The sequence below is a fragment of the Bos mutus genome, chromosome 22, assembly GCF_027580195.1.
Source record: "Bos mutus isolate GX-2022 chromosome 22, NWIPB_WYAK_1.1, whole genome shotgun sequence".
Classification (NCBI taxonomy): Eukaryota; Metazoa; Chordata; class Mammalia; order Artiodactyla; family Bovidae; genus Bos; species Bos mutus.
In genome coordinates, this window is record NC_091638.1 from 55,441,117 (window position 1) to 55,462,131 (window position 21,015).

General features: G+C 48.6%; 1 protein-coding gene across 5 annotated transcripts in view; it reads left to right on the forward strand.

Annotated features, from left to right (window-relative positions):
• Window positions 1-271: 271 nt before the first annotated feature.
• ATG7 (autophagy related 7) overlaps window positions 272-21,015 on the forward strand; it is a 274,172-nt gene continuing 253,428 nt past the window's right edge. For 2 of the 5 annotated variants that reach the window (XM_070360439.1, XM_070360440.1), the window contains exon 1: window positions 395-425. The gene's annotated coding sequence lies outside the window, so the exon portion shown is untranslated. The other 3 variants (XM_070360437.1, XM_070360438.1, XM_070360441.1) reach the window with 3 other exon arrangements.

Genomic DNA, 21,015 nt, shown 5'->3' on the forward strand with positions numbered 1-21,015 from the left:
CTTAATGCATTAAAAAGGGCCTGTCTCTCCACACGTGCCTCCCTAAGGGTCCCTGTGATACAAAATTTAATGCTGCCTGGAAAATGGAAGTGATAATTCCTGTCATTCTCAAATCACTAGGGCCATATATACACATTGCCACCTCCGATAGAGAGGCTGTCCCCTGGCTCTCCCAAGGGGGCGTGACCAGCCTCCTGATGACCCGCCTTTCCCAGGGTCCAGGTTCCTCCCACTGCGCCGGGTGCTAGGGTCTCCTTCACTGGGCCGACTAGCGCGTCCTTGTGCGCATGCGCGCACCCCCCTCACGCCTGCGGGGGCGGGGCCACTGCGTCATCGGGACGCGCGCCGCGGACAGCGCCGCGGTTGCCGGAAGTTGGGCGGCGGTAAGTGAGCCGCGCCGTTGAGGAGGACAGGGGTCCTGCGAGGTCGGTTTCTGTAGCCCTGGGCCTGAGGGGTGAGCTCGGCGGTGAGGTCGAGGGTCACGGCGGGTCTGAGGAGCCTCCTTCAAGAGGCGGGCCTCCCTCCGCTAGGGAGACACACCGACTCTGGCTCTCGCCTTCTGTCTGCGGTCACGTCCCCCTCAGGCTGATTCAGCCCGGGGTCTTCCGACTAGGAAGCTTTTGCTAATTAACAAAGTAATTCCCGCCTGTCCCCTGGCAGCGAGTGCTCTGAACATCCTGTGTGGGCACACGGGGGACAAGCACGCCTGGGCTCTCTCTCCTGGCTTTGCCCGGTTTTGCTGTGACTGGCGCGTCTTTTCTGGCCAACTCCTCTCCTCCCTTCATGTGGCATGATGTTGAAACGCTTTTAAGGAGCTGAGTACAGGGCTCACATGCAACCGCAAGGTCCTTTTTCTGTTCCAGCCAGTTTCTCATGGTAGAGAATAAGTGTAAATACTGATCGAGCTGCTGCTGCACATCTAGCACTGCTCTGCAAGCTGGGGATACCAAAGTGAGTAAGGTACACATCCCTGTCCTCGAGTTAATTTTTTTTTTTAAGTCAAGGAGATAGCGCTACAGTGTGAAACTGTTGTAGGGGGTTGCTGGCGGACTTAGGGTGCTCGCAGGTCAGGCTGAGGCATCAGTAGGCTTCGGTCCTAAAGGATGAGCAGGATTAGTCAGGTGAAGAGGGCAGTGAGGTGGGACGATATCCCAGACATTTGGAGTGGCATGAACAGAAGGCTATCCATTGAGTGACCAGCAAGGAGTTCACTCAAGCTGGAATGCTCTGTTGTGGAAGAGGCAACTCTGGAAAGCCCGATCATGAAGGATTGTGTGGGCGACAGCGTGAGGAGCACAGACTCTGGAAGCTGAGGTGCTTGTGTGCCATGTCTGGCTTTGCCACTGAGCTAGTTTGTGAGCTTGGGCTGGTCACTCCCTTTCTTAGCTTCAGTTTCTTCATCTGTAAAAGGAGCAAATAGGGAGTTCCCTGGTGGCCTACTGGTTAGGATTCTTGGCTTTCACTGCTTTGACTGGGGTTCAATTCCTGATCAGGGAACTGAGATCCTACAAGCCACATGACGTAGCCAAACATCCCCAACCCCACCCCAGCCCCCCCCCAAAAAAAAAACAGAACAAAAACAAAGGGCAGACATTAACCCACCTTCTAGGGTTGCTGTGAGAAGTGAATTAGAGGATGTTAGCCACTTGACACTCCTGCTGCTCCTGCTAAGTCTCTTCAGTCGTGTCCCACTCTGTGCGACCCCATAGATGGCCCACCAGGCTCCTCCATCCGTGGGATCCTTCAGGCAAGAGTCCTGGAGTGGGTGCCACTGCCTTCTCCACCACTTGGCACTGGTGGCCAGTGAACAATAAACTGCTGCAGTTACTGTTGCCAAGTTAAGACATGTTAAGAAGCTTTATTTGGAAATGTGGGTGTGAGGGGTAGAGCCCTGAGGAATTTTAAGCAGGGTTGTGCCATGGTTTTCTCTCTTTTAAAGTAGCCAGGCAGTGATGTGCTTATTAGAGTGGGCAGGAAGGACCTGCAGGTAGACCGGGCAGGGCACCGTTGCTGTAGTCCAGGTGCCGGAGGAGGGGGGCCTGAACCAAGGCAGCACCTGTGGGGATGGAGAGGGGTGGGTGCATTCAAAGACAAGGAAGTGAGATTCGCTGGACTGGTAACTGGTTGGATGATGCTGGGGGAGTCAGGATTTTGGGGGTCGAGGATGGAGAATGAACCCTCTATGTGGAGATAAAAATGATAAGTAGCTTGGTCAGTACCCTTGACCTCAGAGATTTTACTTGGAAGTCAGAATGACCTCTGTCTTCCCCTTTTGCTCATGGAAAAAAGATTCTCTGATGCCTTCCTCCTCTCTTTCTCCCGATCCTCCCTGCTTTTTCTAGTGACGCCCCACTGTGTGTTCAGTTCAGTTGCTCAGTTGTGCCCGCCTCTTTGCGACCCCACAGACTGTAGCACGCCAGGTTTTCTTGTCCATCATCAACTCCCGGAGCTTGCTCAAACTCGTGTCCATTGAGTCAGTGATACCATCCAACCGTCTCATCCTCTGTCATCGCCTTCTGCCTTCAATCTTTCCCAGCGTCAGTGTCTTTTCCAGTGATTCAGTTCTTCACATCAGGTGGCCAAAGTATTGGAGTTTCAGCTTCAGCATCAGTCCTTCCAATGAATATTCAGGACTGATTTCCTTTAGGATTGACTGTTTTGATCTCCTTGTAGTCCAAGGGACTCTCAAGAGTCTTCTCCAACACCTCAGTTCAAAAGCATCAGTTCTTCAGCATTCAGCCTTTATGGTTCAACTGTCACATTCATACATGACTACTGGAAAAACCATAGCTTTGACTAGGTGGACCTATGTTGGCAAAGTAATGTCTCTGCTTTTTGATATGCTGTCTAGGTTGGTCATAGTTTTTCTTCCAAGGAGCAAGCGTCTTTTAATTTCATGGATGCAGTCACCATCTGCAGTGAATTTGGAGCCCAAGAAAATAAAGTCTCTCACTGTTTCTATTGTTTCCCCATCTATTTGCCATGAAGTGATGGGATGGGACTGGATGCCATGATCTTCATTTTTTGAATATCGAATTTTAAACCAGCATTTTCACTCTCCTCTTTCATCAAGAGGCTCTTTAGGTCCTCTTCACTTTCTGCCAAAAGGGTGGTGTCATCTGCATATATGAGGTTATTGATGTTTCTCCCAGCAGTCTTGATTCCAGCTTGTGCTTCATCCAGCCCAGCGTTTCTCATGATGTACTCTGCATTTAAGTTAAATAAGCAGGGTGACAGTATACATCCTTGATGTACTTCTTTCTCAATTTGGAATCAGTCCATTGTTCCATGTCCAGTTCTAACTGTTGCTTCTTGATCTGTATACAGATTTCTCAGGAGGCAGGCCAGGTGGTCTGGTATTCCCATCTCTTTAAGAATTGTCCATGGTTTGTTGTGGTCAACATAGTCAAAGGCTTTGGCATAGTGAGTAAAGCAGAAGTAGATGTTTTTTTGGAATTCTCTTGCTTTTTCTATAACCCAACAGACATTGGCAATTTGATCTCTGATTCCTCTGCCTTTTCTAAATCCAATTTGAACATCTGGAAGTTCTCGGTTCACGTACTGTTGAAGCCTCACTTGGAGAATTTTGAGCATTGCTTTGCTAGCATGTCAGATGAGTGCAATTGTGCAGTAGTTAGAACATTCTTTGGCTTTTCCTTTCTTTGGGGTTGGAATGCAAACTGACCTTTTCCAGTCCTGTGGCCACAGGGTGTTCAAGGGGGAACCAGTAGGTGCTACTCTGTCACCAGGCTGGCAACGTGCATCTCCATGATCTTGGTGGGCTGGGTGTCGGCCGGTCCACCTGATCTCAGAATGATCACCTCTGGGGTGTTCACACCGTCTTTCTGCTTACCCTCCTTTGACCTTGTTCCTATGTGTCAGTCTCTCTGTGAGTGTGGCATAGAAAGCAAGTCCTTTTTCCATGGAGTCTGGCCACGCGGAGGAACACTGTACTCACTGTCCTTGCCGGAATCCAAGACCCCACAATGACTCTGCTAGGCTTCGTCATGGACACTTGATGCTGTCGACACCGTCACACTGTCTGAGAGTCAGTGTGATGCTGTCTACGCATCCCTCCTCATCTCTCGTGTGTTCATCCCTCTCCCAGCCGCCTTTGTTGCTTTTGACTTCGCTGAGTTGTAGCCATCAGTCAAGGCTTCTCAGCTTGTATCATTACAAACTTAAATCCAGCCAACCCTATGGCTTTGCCTTTTATTCTAATTCCGTGGGGGGGAAAATGGTGTTTGTTCTAAGATTAATTCCTTTACTTGTGCTGAGATCCCTTTATCAGTTCCTTTTCCTCAGGACCTGGTTCCCATCATTGTTCCCATTTCTTTCCTGTTTAACTAACCCTTCCATTTACTATCCATCCCCCCCTACCCCCGTTTTTACTTTCATTTTTGCAAAAACAAAACACCCTCCTGTTACCCTCTGCTCTACCCCGTCGCAGCCACACTTCTTGGACAAGTTGCCACCTCTGCTGCTTGAAGTCAGCATTCACTGAAATTCTACTTCTGCAGCAGCCCTCCCCGCAAACCACTCTCCTCCAAGTCACCAGGCCTCGGTGTTGCCAGAACCCCTGAACTCTTTGCCTTCCTTCTCTTCTTCGCCTTCTCAGTATGTCTGACATTGATGCTCTCCCTTCACTTGTGAAAAAGCACTCCTGGTTCGAACTCTGTCTCTGGCCGTTTCCCCTCAGTTTTCATCGCAGGCTCTTTTCTTCCTTTTGTCCCTTAAATGCTGGTTTTCTCCAAGGCCTGGTCTCATACTCACGCTCATCTCTATGCACAGCATAAACTCTCATCCCTGGGCCAGTGACCTCTGCTCTGGCTCTCGAGTCCAGATCTCTCCTGAGCACCAGCCCTCCGTCTCAGCGAGTCCCAAGCTAAGGTCATCATCTTCTCTCCAAACCTGTGACTCTTCTTCCTGTCTGTACTCTCGCGCATTCCCCTTCTGCATTTATTGATTCCAGGCAGAGCCCTTCGAGTCCTCTTGGACTTTTCCTACTCACACCATGCCTCCCGTCCTCCTGGTGCTAGTCAGAGTTCCACAGCTTCTCCTCCCTTGATACTGACTGGACACGTTTTCATCATCTGCGTTTCCTCTCCCCCTGCCTTAGATCAGGCCCCTTTTCACTTCCTGCCTGTGTTCCTGCCTGGCCTCCGAGCTGCTTGCCTGGCCTCAGCAGTCTGGCCCTAACTATTGCTGGAGTGCCCTTTTTGAAATAATAGATCTTTGCGGGACTTCCCTGGCAGTGCAGTGCTTAAGACTCCATGCTCCCACCACAGTGGATGTGGGTTCAGCCCCTGATCGGGGAACTAAGGTCCCATATGCTGTGTGCTCCCAAAATGTAAAAAGCAAACAGAGCCCCCCAATATTTGCTAAAATACAAATCAGTAGCTTTTCATGGAAGGCCTTTCGTGATTTGGCATTTGCCTACTTTACGGGCGTGGTTTCCAGCTCCTGTGGCGCACGAACCTTGCCTTCTCACCACACAAAACTCTGGGTGTGTTCTGAAACGGACCATGCTGTTTCCTTGGTACATAGATTCGGTCATCAGGAAGTATTTATTGGGCACCTGTAGGGGGCAGGTGCTGGGAAAACAGCGATTGATGGAGGAAAATGAGAAGCTGACACAGTGCCTTTCTCAAAGAGCTTTTCTTGTAGCAGTGAGAACCAACGTTCACACTGCGCGTGTGCTCTGGAGGGGAGGTGGTGGCTCCCTTTGTGGGTCGGATACAGGAAAACTGACCTGAGTGGGAGTTGAGGGAGTCAGGGAAGGCTCCCCTCTCATGATGGTTGAGCTGAGATCTGAAGGGAGAAGAGGAATTAAGCAGACAGTGGGCCCCTGGATGGATAAGAACGTTCTCAGCTTCTGCAGAGACTGTTGGGTGTTTCCAGAATTGCAGATGTGGAACTGAGACAAGCTTCCTCCTTTTGTCTAAACTGTCCCCACTCCCCAGCATAACCTTCCTCATCCAGCAGGACTGGTTTGGGCTGCAGCCGCCAACCACTCCCCTCTCTCAGCCGTCCAGAGGACTTTTGGAAGAGGGGGGAGCTGTTTTACTTTGTGATATAACCACAAGGCACAGCTGCATTGAAGAGGGTGCCGGGGGTGACAGGCACTCTGCGATGTGTGATGGTGGTGGTTGTTCAGTCGCTAAGTCATGTCTGATCCCGTGACCCCATGGACTGCAGCACGCCTGGTTTCCTTGTCCTTCACCATCTCCTGGAATTTACTCAACCTCATGTCCATTGAGTCGGCAATGCCGTCCCACCATCTCATCCTCTGTCGTCCCCTTCTGCCTTCAGTGTTTCCCGGCATTAGGGTCTTTTCTAATGAGTTGGCTCTTCGCATCAGGTGGCCAAAGTATTAGAGCTTCAGCTTCAGTCTTTCCAGTGCACATTCAGGACTGATTTCCTTTAGGACTGACTGGTTTGATTTCCTTGCTGTCCAGGGGACTCTCAAGAGTCTTCTCCAAAACCGCAGTTCAAAAGCATCAATTCTTCGGCACTCAGCCTTCTTTATGGTCCAACTCTCACGTCTGTACATGACTACTGGAAAAACCATAGCTTTGGCTGTATGGACCTTTGTCAGCAAAGTGATGTCTCTGTCTTTTAATATGCTGTCTAGATTTGTCATAGCTTTCCTCCAAGAAGCAAATGTCTTTTAATTTCATGGCTGTGCTCATGGCAACCTACTCCAGTATTCTTACCTCTAGAACCCCAAACAGTAGGAGAAGACAATGTGTGGGACCAGCACCAAATGAAAAAGAATTGTCCCACCCAGCATGTCAAGTGGTGTCCTTGTTGAGAATCTACTGCCAGTTCTCTTAAAAGCCTGGGCTCGAGGGTTTTTGTGGGAAACACCCCTTCCTCTTCAGGCTAATTTAGCTGTCCCTCCCTCCTCCTCCCATTACATCCGGTGCCAATGCTTACACCAGACAGCTGTGCTCACTTTACCTGTAACCTGCTGTATTGTCATTCCTGCTCTGTCTTACCTTGAGACTGTTAGCTCCTTAAACTCGGGAACCATGGCTTTTTGCCATCGAGTCCTGAAATTCAGCACAGGGTCTGGTACATCAGGACTTTCCTGGTGGCTCAGATGGTAAAGTCTGCCAGCAACGTGGGAGACCTGGGTTCTGTCCCTGGATTGGGAAGATCCCCTGGAGAAGGGAATGGTAACGCACTCCAGCATTCTTGCCTGGAGAATCCCATGGACAGAGGAGCCTGTCGGGCTGCAGTCCATGGGGCTGTGAAGAGTTGGACATGACTGAAGTAGCTACGCAGCAGCAGCTGGTACATCAAACCAGTGTCTATTGAAGGAACGATGAGGAAACCCCATGTTTTGGGTGTGTGTTTTATTGATGGTATGTTGATGGTATGTTCTTTTTGAGTGCCTCTTGTGTGCCACATTCATGCATTTTCTAGTTGAATCCTCAATAATTCTGCACTGCAGATGGTTTCCCATCTTACAGATGAGGAAGTAGGCTCAGAGAAGATAAATGACTTGCCCAAGGCTGTGTGGCTGGAAGTTTCAAAGGTGGGATTTGAACTTGGGTCTCTCTGGCTCATGAAGCTACACCCTTCTGTCTACCATATGTCTGTCTCCAGTGTATCAGATTGCATGGTTGTCCAGGTGTTTTTGTGGACTGAGACTTAAGGCCCTGGATTTACCTCTATGAAAATTTTATTGTTGTTGTTCAGTCGCCCAGTCATGTCTGACTCTTTGCGACCCCATGGACTGCAGCCAGGCCTCCCTGTCCCTCACCATCTCTCAGAGTTTGCCCAAGTTCATGTTCACTGCATCAGTGATGCCGTCCAGCCGTCGCATCCTCTGACACCCTCTTCTCCTGCCCTCAATCTTTCCCACCTTCAAGGACTTTGCCAATGAGTTGTCTGTTTGCATCAGATGACCAAACTACTGGAGCTTCAGCTTCAGCATCAGTCCTTTCAGTGAATATTCAGGGTTGATCTCCCTTAAGATGGACCGAATTGATGTCCTTGCTGTCTGAGGGACTTTCAGGAGTCTTCTCCAGCACCACAGTTCGAAGGCATCAATTCTTTGGCATTCTGCCTTCTTTATGGTCCAGCTTTCACAGCCGTGGGTAACCACTGGGAAGACCATGGCCTTGACTATACAGACCTTTGTTGGCAGAGGAATGTCTCTGCTTTTCAACACACTGTCTAGGTTTGTCATCGCTTTCCTGCCAAGAAACAATCATATTCTGATTTCATGGCTGCAGTCACCATCCACAGTGATTTTGGGGCCCAAGAGGAAATCTGTCACTGCTCCCACCTTTTCCCCTTCTATTTGCCATGCAGTAATGGGGGCAGATGCCATTATCTTAGTTTTTTTAATATTTAGTCTTAAGCCACTCTTTCACTCTCCTCCTTCACCCTCATCAAGATGCTCTTTAGTTCCTCTGCACTTTCTGCCATTTAACAACTTGAAAATTGTAATCTTGATAAATAGGCCTGTCATTCCAGGTGGTCAGAATCTTTTATTCTAAATTTCTGTTATGCGTCATTGCTTCTTCCTATTCCTGTCATGTGTAGATTTTTGGTTTTTTTGGTCGGGGTGGGTCTTGGTTGCTGTCCACAAGACTTTTCTGGTTGCCGCGAATGGGGACCACTCTCTAGTTGCAGTGCTTCGGCTTCTTACTGTGCTTCTCTTATTACAGAGCACAGGCTCTAGAGCATGCCAGCTCAAAAGTTGCAGAACATGGACTTGGTTGTTCTGTGGCATGTGGAATCTTCTCAGACCAGGGAGCAAACCCATGTCCCCAGGATTGGCAGGCAGATTCTTAACCTCTGGCCCACCAGGGAAGCCCCAAGTGTAGAATTAATAAGCAAACCTGTATTGTTATCTAAGTCACTGGTAAGATGTGGTTATAAGAATCAAAAGTGGGTCTTCTGCATTGCAGGCAGATTCTTTACCATCTGAGCCACCAAGGAATGTCCTTGCTGTAGCAAGGTTCAGTTCAATTCAGTCACTCAGTCGTGTCCTACTCTTTGTGACCCCATGGACTGCAGCACGCCAGGCTTCCTTGTCCATCACCAACTCCCAGAGCTTACTCAAAATTATGTCCATCGAGTCAGGGTTGCCACCCAACCATCTCATCCTCTATCATCCCCTTCTCCTCCTGCCTTCAATCTTTCCCAGCATCAGGATCTTTTCCAGCAAGTCAGTTCTTCTCATCAGGTGACCAAAGTATTGGAGTTTCAGCTTCAGCATCAGTCCTTCCAATAAATAGTCAGGACTGATTTCCTTTAGGATATAGACTGGTTGGATCTCCTTGAAGTCCAAGGGACTCTCAAGAGTCTTCTTCAACACCACAGTTCAAAAGCATCAATTCTTTGGTGTTCAGCTTTCTTTATGGTCCAGATCTCACATCCATACATGACTACTGGAAATACCATAGCTTTGACAAAGTAATGTCTTTGGCAAATGTTCATTGGCAAAGTAATGTCTCTGCTTTTTAATATGCTGTCTAGGTTGGTCATAACTTCTCTTCCAAAGAGCAAACGTCTTTTAATTTCATGGCTGAAGTTACCATCTGCAGTGATTTTGGAGCCCCCAAAAATAAAGTCTCTCACTGTTTGCATTTTTTCCCCAATCTATTTGCCGTGAAGTGATGGGACCGGATGCCATGATCTTATTTTTCTGAATGTTGAGTTTCAAGCCAACTTTTTCACTCTCTTCTTTTACTTTCATCAAGAGGCTCTTTAGTTCTTTGCTGCCATAAGTGGTGTCATCTGACTATCTGAGGTTATAGGTATTTCTCCCGGCAATCTTGATTCCAGCTTGTGCTTCATCCAGCCTGCTGTTTTGCATGATATACTCTGCATATAAGTTAAAGAGGCAGGGTGATAATGTACAGCCTTGATGTACTCCCTTCCTGATTTGGAACCAGCCTGTTGTTCCATGTCCAGTTCTAACTGTTGCTTCTTGACCTGCATACAGATTTCTCAGGAGGCAGGTCAGGTGGTCTGGTATTCCCATCTCTTTAAGAATTTTCCATAGTTTATGGTGGAAACTCTCCAAAGAGAGTCACAGGCTTTGGCATAGTCAATAAAGCAGATGTTTTTCTGGAACTCTCTTGCTTTTTCTATAACCAATGGATGTTGGCAGTTTGATCTCTGATTCCTCTGCCTTTTCTAAATCCAGCTTGAACATCTGGAAGTTCACCGTTCATGAGCTGTTGAAGCCTGGCTTGGAAAATTTTGAGCATCACTTTGCTAGTGTGTGAGATGAGTGCAATTGTGTGGTAGTTTGAGCATTCTTTAGCATTACCTTTCTTTGGGATTGAAATGAAAACTGACCTTTTCCAGTCCTGTGGCCACGGCTGAGTTTTTCAGATTTGCTGGCATATTGAGTGCAGCACTTTCACAGCATCACCTTGCAGGATTTGGAATAGCTCAACTGGAATTCCATCCCCTCCACTAGCTTTTTGTGTAGTGATGTTTCCTAAGGCCCACTTGACTTCACATTCCAGGATATCTGACTCTAGATGAGTGATCACATTATCATGGTTATCTGGTCTTGAAGATCTTTTTTGTACAGTTCTTCTGTGTGTTCTTGCCACCTGTTCTTAATATCTTCTGCTTCTGTTAGGTCCATACCATTTCTGTCCTTTATTGAGCCCATCTTTACCTGAAATGTTCCCTTGGTATCTCTGATTTTCTTGAAGAGATCTCTAGTCTTTCCCATTCTATGCTGCTGCTAAGTCGCTTCAGTTGTGTCCGACTCTGTGCGACCCCATAGACGGCAGCCCACCAGGCTCCGCCGTCCCTGGGATTCTCCAGGCAAGAACACTGGAGTGGGTTGCCATTTCCTTCTCCAATGCATGAAAGTGAAAAGTGAAAGTGAAGTCGCTCAGTTGTGTCCGACTCCTAGCGACCCCATGGACTGCAGCGCACCAGGCTCCTCTGTCCATGGGATTTTCCAGGCAAGAGTACTGGAGTGGGGTGCCATTGCCTTCTATAGTTTTCCTGTATTTCTTTGCATTGTTCACCAAGGGAGGCTTTCTTATCTCTCCTTGCTATTCTTTGAAACTCTGCATTCAAATGGACGTATCTTTCCTTTTCTCCTTTGCCTTTCGCTTCTTTTCTTTTCTCAGCTATTTGTAAGGCTTCCTCAGACAACAATTTTGCATTTCTTTTTCTTAGTTGTGGTCTTGATCACTGCCTACTGTACAATGTCAGGAACCTCCGTCCATGGTTCTTCAGGCACTCTATCAGATCTAATCCCTTGAATCTACTTATCACTTCCACTGTATAATCCTAAGGGATTTGATTTAGGTCCTACCTGAATGGTCTAGTGGTTTTCCCTACTTTCTTCAATTTAAGTCTGAATTTGGCAATAAGGAGTTAATGATCTGAGCCACAGTCAGCTCCCAGTCTTATTTTTGCTGACTGTAGAGCTTCTCCATCTTCAGCTGCAAAGAATACTATCAGTCTGATTTCAGTATTGACCATCTGGTGATGTCCACGTGTAGAGTCTTCTCTTGTGTTACTGGAAGAGGGTGTTTGCTCTGACCAGTGCATTCTTTTGGAAACACTCTGTTAGCCTTTGCCCTGCTTCATTTTGTACTTCAAGGCCAAATTTGCCTGCTACTACAGGTGTTTCTTGACATACTACTTTTGCATTATAGTCCTCTATAATGAAAAGGACATCTTTTTTTTGGTGTCAGTTGTAGAAGGTCTTGTAGGTCTTCAGAGAACTGTTCAACTTTAACTTCTTCAGCATTAGAAGGGGCATAGACTTGGATTACTGTGATATTGAATGGTTTGCCTTGGAAACAGAGAGCACGCTGTCGTTTTTGAGATTGCATCCAAGTACTGCATTTCAGACTCTTCTGTTGAGTATGAGGGCTACTCCATTTCTTCTAAGGGATTCCTGCCCACAGTAGTATATATAATGGTCATCTGAGTCAAATTCACCCATTCCAGTCCATTTCAGTTCACTGATTCCTAAAATGTCCATGTTTACTCTTGCCATCTCCTGTTTGATCACTTCCAATTTACCCTTGATTCATGAACCTAACATTCCAGGTTCCTGTGCAATATTGCTCTTTACAGCATCGGACTTGACTTCCACCACCAGTCGCATCCACAATGGGTGTTGTTTTTGCTTTGGCTCCATCCCTTCATTCTTTCTGAAGTTATTTCTCCACTGATCTCCAGTAGCATATTGGGCACCTACCGACCTGGGGAGTTCATCTTTCAGTGTCCTATCTTTTTGCCTTTTCACACTGTTCATGGGGTTCTCAAGGCAAGAATACTGAAGTGGTTTGCCATTCCCTTCTCCAGTGGACCACATTCTGTCAGACTTCTCCACCATGACCCATCTGTCTTGGGTGGCCCTACAAGACATGACTCATGGTTTCACTGAGTTGGACAAGACTGTAGCCCATGTGATCAGTTTGGTTAGTTTTCTGTGATTGTGGTTTTCATTCTGTCTGCCCTCTGATGGATAAGGATAAGGGTTATGGAAGCTTCCAAATGGGAGAGACTGATTGCTGGGATTGTTCTGATGGGTGGGGCCTTGCTCAGTAAATCTTTAATCCTATTTTCTGTTAATGGGTGGAGCTGTGTTCCCTCCCTGTTGTTTGACCTGAGGCCAAACTATGGTGGAGGTAATGAAGATAATGACCTCCTTTAAAAGGTCCCATGATGCACTGCTGCACTCAGTGCCCCTGACCCTGCAGTAGGCCCCTGCCAACCCACAGCTCCACCAGAGACTCCTGGACACTCACGGGCAAGTCTGGCTCAGTCTCTTGTGGGGTCACTGCTCCTTTCTCCTGGGTCCTGGTGCACACAGGGTTTTGTTTTGCCCTCCAAGAGTCTGTTTCCCCAATCCTGAGTAAATTCTGGCAGCTCTACGGTGGGGTTAATGGCAACCTCCTTCAAGAGGGCTTGTGCCATACCCAGGTCTGCACCTAGCGACCCTGCCCCTGCGACAGGCCGCTACTGACCCGTACCTCCGCAGGAGACACTCAAACACAGTTCTGGTTCAGTGTCTGTGCGGTCTCTGGGTCCTGGTGCACACAAGGTTTGTTTGAGCCCTCTGAGTGTCTCTGGTGGGTATGGGGTTTGATTCTAAATTCGATTTCACCCTGCCTGCCATCTTGCTGGGGCTTCTCCTTTGCTACGAGGGGTATCTCTTTTTGGTGGGATCCAGCATTCTCCTCTTGACAGTTGTCCAGCAGTGAGTTGTAATTTTGGAGTTCTCGCAGGAGAACGTGAGCGCATGTCGTTCTGCTCTGCCGTCTTGGTGGAGCACACAGGGTTCAGCATGCGTGAAATGCTTTGTGAATATGATGGATATTCACTCACAGAGAGAATAAAATACAAACCTGATAGGCCCCAAGACTGAACCAAAGACATCCCTGGCAGCTCCTCTCTGATTGCCATCAGTTCATTCCTGAACCAGCATCCTTTGAAGAAGGTTATTTCACCAGTTTTAAGTCCTTCTGACTGTGTCAGTTCTTGCATCCACATCTCGTCTCCTGTGCTGTCTGGAGAAGCCTTGTCGGAGGCCTTGCTGAGGCCCCTGTAGCCTGTTGCCCGTCTGTGGTTCTTCCATGGCCGCGGCAGCAGTGCAGTGACGCTGTCCCGGCTTGTTCTTGGGGAAACCGTGGTGGCCTTTGTGGACACGCAGGGCGGCTGCATGCAGTTGCGCAGGGGCCGCATCTGAGAGGGTTCTGTTCAGATCATGGGCGCCATGGGTGTATTTTGTAATGACGGTTTTCTGGCAGAGAAGGGCAAAGATGTCTTGAGCTAACTTAATGTATGACAGTAGTTTTCTCGAAGGAGGTAAAACGTTTTGAGGGAGTGGTACGGTTTTCTTATTGTGCAGAGGTGCCGGGGGAACCAGAATGGCCTGTGTGACGCCTCCCCTGGGAGCAGAGTCTCTGTCCAGTGGGCTACAGAATCCATCTATATTCTTATCTTTGGAAATTAGTTTGAAAGCCTGAAACCAAGTGATAGCTTGGCCCAGTTTTTCAGCGCCTCTCATTTTCCAGAACTTTTTAAAGATCACCAGAAATGAAAACAAGGACTGTTACTCAGACGCAATCCTTCATACCTCAGGCAGCTTTTAGGAAACCATCACGGATTTTAGCTATTGGCTGACCTGAGGGCTCCTTCGTGGTTTAGGTAAATCCCGTGGCTGTCACCCAGGTACAAGACGGAGCAGGTTGACACGGTTGATGGGCTGATGTAATGCAGAGGCCTCGAAAGTGGGCATGGTGTCCGCCCCGTTCCTCGTATGATCTCTTTGACTCCCTCCCTGCCCGTGTTTTCCCAGCCTCCACTCTCATAGGCTTGCCGTACCCCACAATACTGGTATCCAGGGCGTCCTTTCTCAAATCTGAGGCCGAACGAGAGAGCAGATCGCAGGGGAGGTTTGAGGTTATTACAGCAGGGAAAACAAGATGAAGCCAAAGAAGAACAGGTCCCAGAAGTAACTGTGGAGACTAAAGGTTAGTCTGCAGCCTGTGGAGGCGATTGCCGGCTCCCCGGCTGACCTCCCGAAGAAGCAAATCATGTGGCTCCTTCCAGGGCAGAGGTGATCCAAGGAGGCGAGAGGGACAACCCGACCTTATGAGCAGTTATCCTGCCTGCTCACATCAGCTATCAGCGCCTAATAGTACCGTCGCCAAGAAAGCCATCTGGGGTGACTTGGTGTCTTGTGGAGACATCATCAGTTTGGCTCGGGGAACATCTTGACTCTGATGCTGTTTTTAAAAGAAATTGAGGCTTCTGTACCAGCTGGTTCCCCTGTAGGAGTCCCGAGTTTTCATCTTCTGGTAAAACCTACTCTTTCTTCTAAGTTTGGAACTTTGCACCCGCCTCCTTTTGGGAAGGGAGAGCTTTTTAAAAACTTCCTTCTTTAACAGCCTGGCAAATGACTTCCAAAACTCATCAAGTTGCAGAAGCATCATTACCCAGCAAAATGGGCATCGGCTCCATATGCCAGAGGCCGCCCCTCCCCGCTCCTGGTGGTCTCCATTGCCTTCTTACCCATCAGCAGCTAAGCACATACTCGGCTTGTCAGCGGGACTTGGTCATGTGCCTCGGTGCTTATTTTAATGACTGCCAGAGCTCGCAAGCCCTGCAGCTGGGGAACTGAGAAGTCTGCTCTCTCCGCTCCATTGTTTTGGCCCAGAGATGGTGCCTTAAGGCCAAACTGTGGTGATGGTGGCACGTCTGCTAAGTGAATGACCCCGCGTGGCCTCCGAGAAACTGAACACAGAGCGCTCCCAACCTGTCAGCACTCGCCTGTCTGGACTTCCCCTGGATGATCTATAGCAGGAGACCGTCGTTTGCTTGTAACTAAACCTCTGCCATGTCTGCAGAGCTCTGGTGAGGGAGGGAAACTTAGTGAGGGCTGCTCGAGGCGCGGGAAGATCTGGTGGTGAGCGCGTGGGGAAGGGCACCCGCATTTGGCTGGTGGCAGGGGAGGGTGGGGCGATAAGACAGAAGAGCAGCTGCCCTGGACTGGCCACTGGTTCTCAGCCAGACACCGGAAGAGGCACGTCGCCTGCTTTCCCATTTAGCCCTCCCAGCAGCCTCGAGGGTTGGGTATGATTATCTGCAGATGACGAAGCAGAGGCACAGGCTGCAATGTTACCCACCCTGGGCCAGGCCAGTGCGTGATGGGGCCGGAACTCCCAACGTCGGTTGATCTGACTGAGGACCTGGCTCCCAGCTACATTAGCTTTCAGCATCCTTTCTCCGAACCATTAAAATAAAACAACAAAAACTCCCCTGCCTTCCCAAAGCAAGCAAACAAAACCCCAAGAACACACAGGTTAAAAATCCTAGTGAGAGATGTTCACATAGTCAGGCTGGTCTGTTTTTCTGCTCTCCCCCACCAAGGGCCTAGTGTCCCTCAAGGTAGGTCTGCTTGTTTTTTAATCTCTATGATTGTTGTTGTTCTCCACAGTTTTACTCCTTCCTTTTCCAGAAATCCTGTACTGGCTTGCTGTTTGCTGCCTCTAGTCCTCTTGGCAGGCGCCGAGGGAGAAGGGCTGGGCAGACTCATTCCAGGAAAACGCCTCTGCTCCAGTTAACTGGATAAGCAGCGAAGCCAAAATATGTCCATCTTGAGCATCTTGAATAACAAAATGCCAGAAGATCTATGGAGGTGGTATTTCATTTTCAGTGCTTATTCGGAGGGATCCACAGTGCTCGCCGTCGGGGTCGCGGGGTAGCGGTGCTCACAGTGGCCGATGGAGAGGTGCAGGGGAGGATGGAGCCAGCAGCAGCTCTGCAAGGCCTTCCGGAGCGGGTCACCTCGTGCAGGGACATGGGCAGAGCATCTTTCAGACAGGGGCACCGAGGCAGGTCAGCAGGCGAGTTAGCCGAGGACTGAGCAGCTTGGTTGTTTCTGTGGTGTCGGGTGGAAGTGAGGGGGGCAGGCCCCCCAGGGTGGCACTGGAGAAGCTGGGAGGCAGTAGCAAGGGGCCGGGAGAAGGTGTGGAGGAGCCCACCAGGGGTGTGGCTGTGTGCCTGCCGAGGACGTGGAGTTCAGCTCCTGCCACAGGCTTTCCCGTGTGTGATGAGCCTGGGTGAATACCGAAGGCGCTTCTTCTTGACTTAGTGATGCTCCCATCTGTGTGCGAGTGGTCTGTGGATACCGCATTCGCTGGTCCCTCAAGACAGACTGGCTCCATAGATGGCTCATGCGGCCTAGGATTCCAGCCTCGTCATCTGCTGCACCCTCAGCACATCTCTCCTGCCCTCTGAGAAGATTCTACCCCAAATCTCAGTCATCCTAGAAAAAAAATGCCTTATCGGCACCTTCCAAGGATCAAGACAACAACAGGTTTCGAAGATCATCTAGTCCAAGTTTGCCCAACTATGGCCCGTGGGGCACACCCAGCCCAAGGCCTTTTTTTGTGCAGTCCATGAGCTAAAGAATTTTTTTACATCATTCAAGAGTTGTGAAAAAAGAAGAAAATAGGACAGAAACTATTTCGGACTGTGGTGCCTAAAGTATTTACTATTTGGCTCTGTTCAGAAAAAGCTTGCCAACCCGTGTTCTTGTCTGACCACCTCTGTGCAAAATGACTTGGGAAATGATTGCCTGATGCGTGCTTGAGTACTTTCACTAATGGAAAATACATCATCTTGCTGGTCAGCCTGCGTCCTGTCTGGACAAGTCAGGTTACCGCTGTTAAACTCTGCCCAAATCTTGCCTCCTGATTGTTGTTCAGTTGCTCAGTCGTATCCGACTCTGTGACCCCATGGACTGCAAGACGCCAGGCTTCCCTGTCCTTCACTGCCTTCCAGAGTTTGCTCAGACTCGTGTCCATTGAGTCAGTGATGCCATCCAACCATCTTGCCTTCTGTTGCCCACTTCTCCTGCCTTCAGTCTTTCCCAGCATCAGGGTTTTTTCCAATGAGTTGGTTCTCCACATCAGGTAGCCAAAGTACTGGAGCTTCAGCTTCAGCATCAGTCCTTCCAATGAATATTCAGGGTTGATTTTCTTGAGGATTGACTGGTTTGATCTTCTTGCTAGTCCAAGGGATTCTCAAGATTCTTCTCCAACACCAGTGTTCAAAAGCATCAATTCTTCAGTGCTCAGCCTTCTTTATGGTCCAGCTTTCACATCCATACATGACCACTGGAAAAACCATAGCCTTGACTAGATGGACTATTGTTGGCAAAGTAATGTCTCTGCTTTTTAATATGCTATCTAGTTCGGTCATAGCTTTTCTTCCAAGGAATAAGCGTCTTTTGATTTCACGGCTGCAGTCACCATCTGCAGTGATTTTGGAGCCCAAGAAAAAAAAGTCTCTCACTGTTTCCGTCATTTCCCCATCTGTTTGCCATGAAGTGATGGGACTGGATGCCATGATCCTCATTTTTTGAATGTTGAATCTTAAGCCAGCATCCATCCATTGACTCTTTTGGGGAGAAGAAAGCTGTTATTTCATGTCAGCAGCTTCTGAGTGCCTAATCTATCCTAGGCACTGTGCTGGGTGCTGGAGAAAGATAAGTAGGACAGGTTCTTGCGTCAGGGTTTTCCATGTGTTATTTCTCTGAACCAAAACAGTTGAACTGGTCTTCTCACCTGTCTCTCCTTCCCGCTCTTCTTGCCATTGGGTCAGGGCTTTTCTCTTTCCTTATTTTACTTATTTACTTATTACAAAACCCAAAAGGCAAAAAGGACACAGAGTGAAAATAAGTCTGTCCACAGCCCTGTCTCTGACCCCTGGAATTTCTTTCCTGGGAGGCAACCACTGTTACACGTGTTCTGTGGGGATCTGATGGTGAAGAACAGCACTGACACAATGGTTAGGTCCATTGGACAGGAGCTTCTGGAAAGTACCACAGGGTAGTGTTTTTCAAGCACTTAACTTGTTTAAGTTGCCGAGTGTGACTTAGTTTTATTTTTAGAAAAGCCTAAAGTTGGTAAGTTTGGGTGGTAGCTGCAGAGGGTTCGTATTGCTTGACAGGCATCTGCGTTATTTCAGGTCACTCCTCACTGGATAGTTTGGTTACCACTGGGTCTCTTCTACTGCTGGGGTTCTTGTTCATTACAGTCTCAAGTCCTCAAAGCCTTTCCTCTTTCACTGGAAGTGATGCAATCCCATCTTGTGTGAAACTCTTGGGTTTCACATCCTGAATAAAACGTTGATGATCAGTAGAAATAAGCTTTCAGCTTTGTAAGCTGAGCCGAGGCCTCAAGTCTCCCCTGCACCATTTGGGATTATCCGGGCAAGCCTGACTTTTCAGGACGCAGGTACTGTTTGTGTCTAGGTTGGTTACACACGAATGACCTTGCACCTGGGACTCACTTCCTCCTCCTCCAGGATTCCCTCCTTATCGTTAGGTCTTAAGTCTTCCCTTCTAGTTTAGGGACAGTGTGACATAGACATTGCATAGGTTGCTAGGTGATAGCTTTTTACTCGAGTATCCTGTTTAGATGTTTCCAGCAGCTTCCTAATCACCCATTGCTGGTGTTGCTTAAGACCTCTCCATCGCCCTAGCCAGTAAGGCACCACTTCAGCGGCTGGATACGGACCACATCCTCTTGTGAAATGGGCTCTTGGGTTCTGCTCAGAATTTCTCAAAGACCAAATATGTCAGAAATGAAGCATGGGCCTCTGATTTGTTTTAATATTATTTATTTGGCTGTGCTGGATCTCATTTGTGGTGTGTGGGAGCTCAGAGTCTTAGCCCTTGGACCGCCAGGGAAATCCCAGTGGTGTGCCTCTTATGCAGATTACTTTCTAGTCCATTCTCTTCTGTGGTCCTCTTTTTCCTGGCTGCTCAGGGGCCGTATGGAATAGAATTTTCTCTTTTGTCTTTGGCACTGGTAAAATTTCATCTTGGTGACCTTTGATGCCCTGGAGAAGGGACTGGCTGCCCACTCCAGTATTCTTGCCTGGAGAATTCCATGAACAGGGGAGCTCGGTGAGCTACATTCCGTGGTACTTCAACATCTTGGTGACCTTAGCAGGTCATCGAAATGAGTTACTGTCGACTTTTAAGACTAAATTGCGGTTGATTGTGAAGTGTGTGTAGGCGTCTGCTGCCCCATCCCACAGAGGATTTCAGATGAGATCTGTTTGTACCGCTGTTCTGCTGAGGTGTTGATTCTTATCTCTCTGAACGTCAGTGTCGTCTTCTGTGAAACCGGAACTGTCGCTTCTTAGGGCTTTGGGGAGGCGCTAATGCAGGCGCCCACCCCTGCCGCAGTGCCTGGCCCCGGCCAATGCTTCGTAACTACCACTTTCAACTCGTGGCAGAGGACTATTGATCCTCTAGCACGTAGTGGTTTATTGGATGTGAGAGAGAGCAGAATTGAAGATGACTTTGAGGTTTCTTTGTGGCTATATGATGGTGCTGTTTAATAAACTTGGACATATAGGAAAATGGACACAATTTTAGTGAAAGGAACATTCAGTTTTCGATTTGTCAAGCTGAAGATGCCTGTGAGAAATTCAATTCCAGCCTTTAAAAGACACTTTAATATACGGTTGGAGGTTAGCGTTAGAAATACCATCCTGGGATTCATTGGCATCTAGATGGAAATGGGTGTATAAAATGAAAAATTTGCTTCGGGGAAAGCTTATAGACGAAGGAGAGGGCTGAGCACAGAAGCTTTCAAAAGCCAGCAGTAGAAGGAGAATGCCAGCTGTGTTGCAGAGGGAGAGAGGAGAAAGGAGCGATGGAGAAACCCGCAGAACCAAGCAGGAGACTGTGAGGGTGTTCTATGCCAATGTTTCTCATACAGTGGGCCCCAGGCCACCAGCATGAGGGTCTGTTTCTCCACTGGGCACTGAAGGCACAGTGCCTAGGACCCACAAACTTTTCTGGGGCCTGTGAACACAGGAGTGACCCAAAAAAGGTGAACATTCTGCAAGCGCGAAGCTATAAAGAGCCTTTAAAACAAAAGCCAAAGATTGTTTCATATGGGCCCAGGGTGCATTTAAATATGTTTGAAATAGTTCAGAGGTCGCTGTGTCCGCATGTGTGTGCATGCTCAGTCGTGTTTGGCTCTTTGCGACCTCATGGTCTGTAGCCTGCCAGGCTCCTCTGTCCATGGGATTCTCCAGGCAAGAACACTGGAGTGGGTTGCCATTTCCTTCTCCAGGGGATCTTCCCGACCCAAGGATCGAACCCATGTCTTGCATTTGGCAGGCAAATTCTGACTCCAGAAGTAAGAATGCTGGTGTTCCGAAGGCTTCAAGATAGCATCAAACTCGAATCAGGATCCCCTGGGGCACCGGTCCCCACCACCCTCTCTGTCCTTTCTCCCTCCTCCTCCCCCGACCCCCAGCAAGTGGATCCGAGGCATCTTCATTTTTTAATAAGCCCACCAGGAGGTGGAAACACTTGTGCAGTGCCAGCTGATGTGATGTTGCGAACCCGTGCCCAGGCCCTGCTCGGGGCCTCCCCTTGCTCTGACCCGCCCTCACCTCCTCTGCCTGGATTTTCACCAGGTTTAGGTGGTACTCCCTTGCATTTTACCATATAATTGCTATTGGACC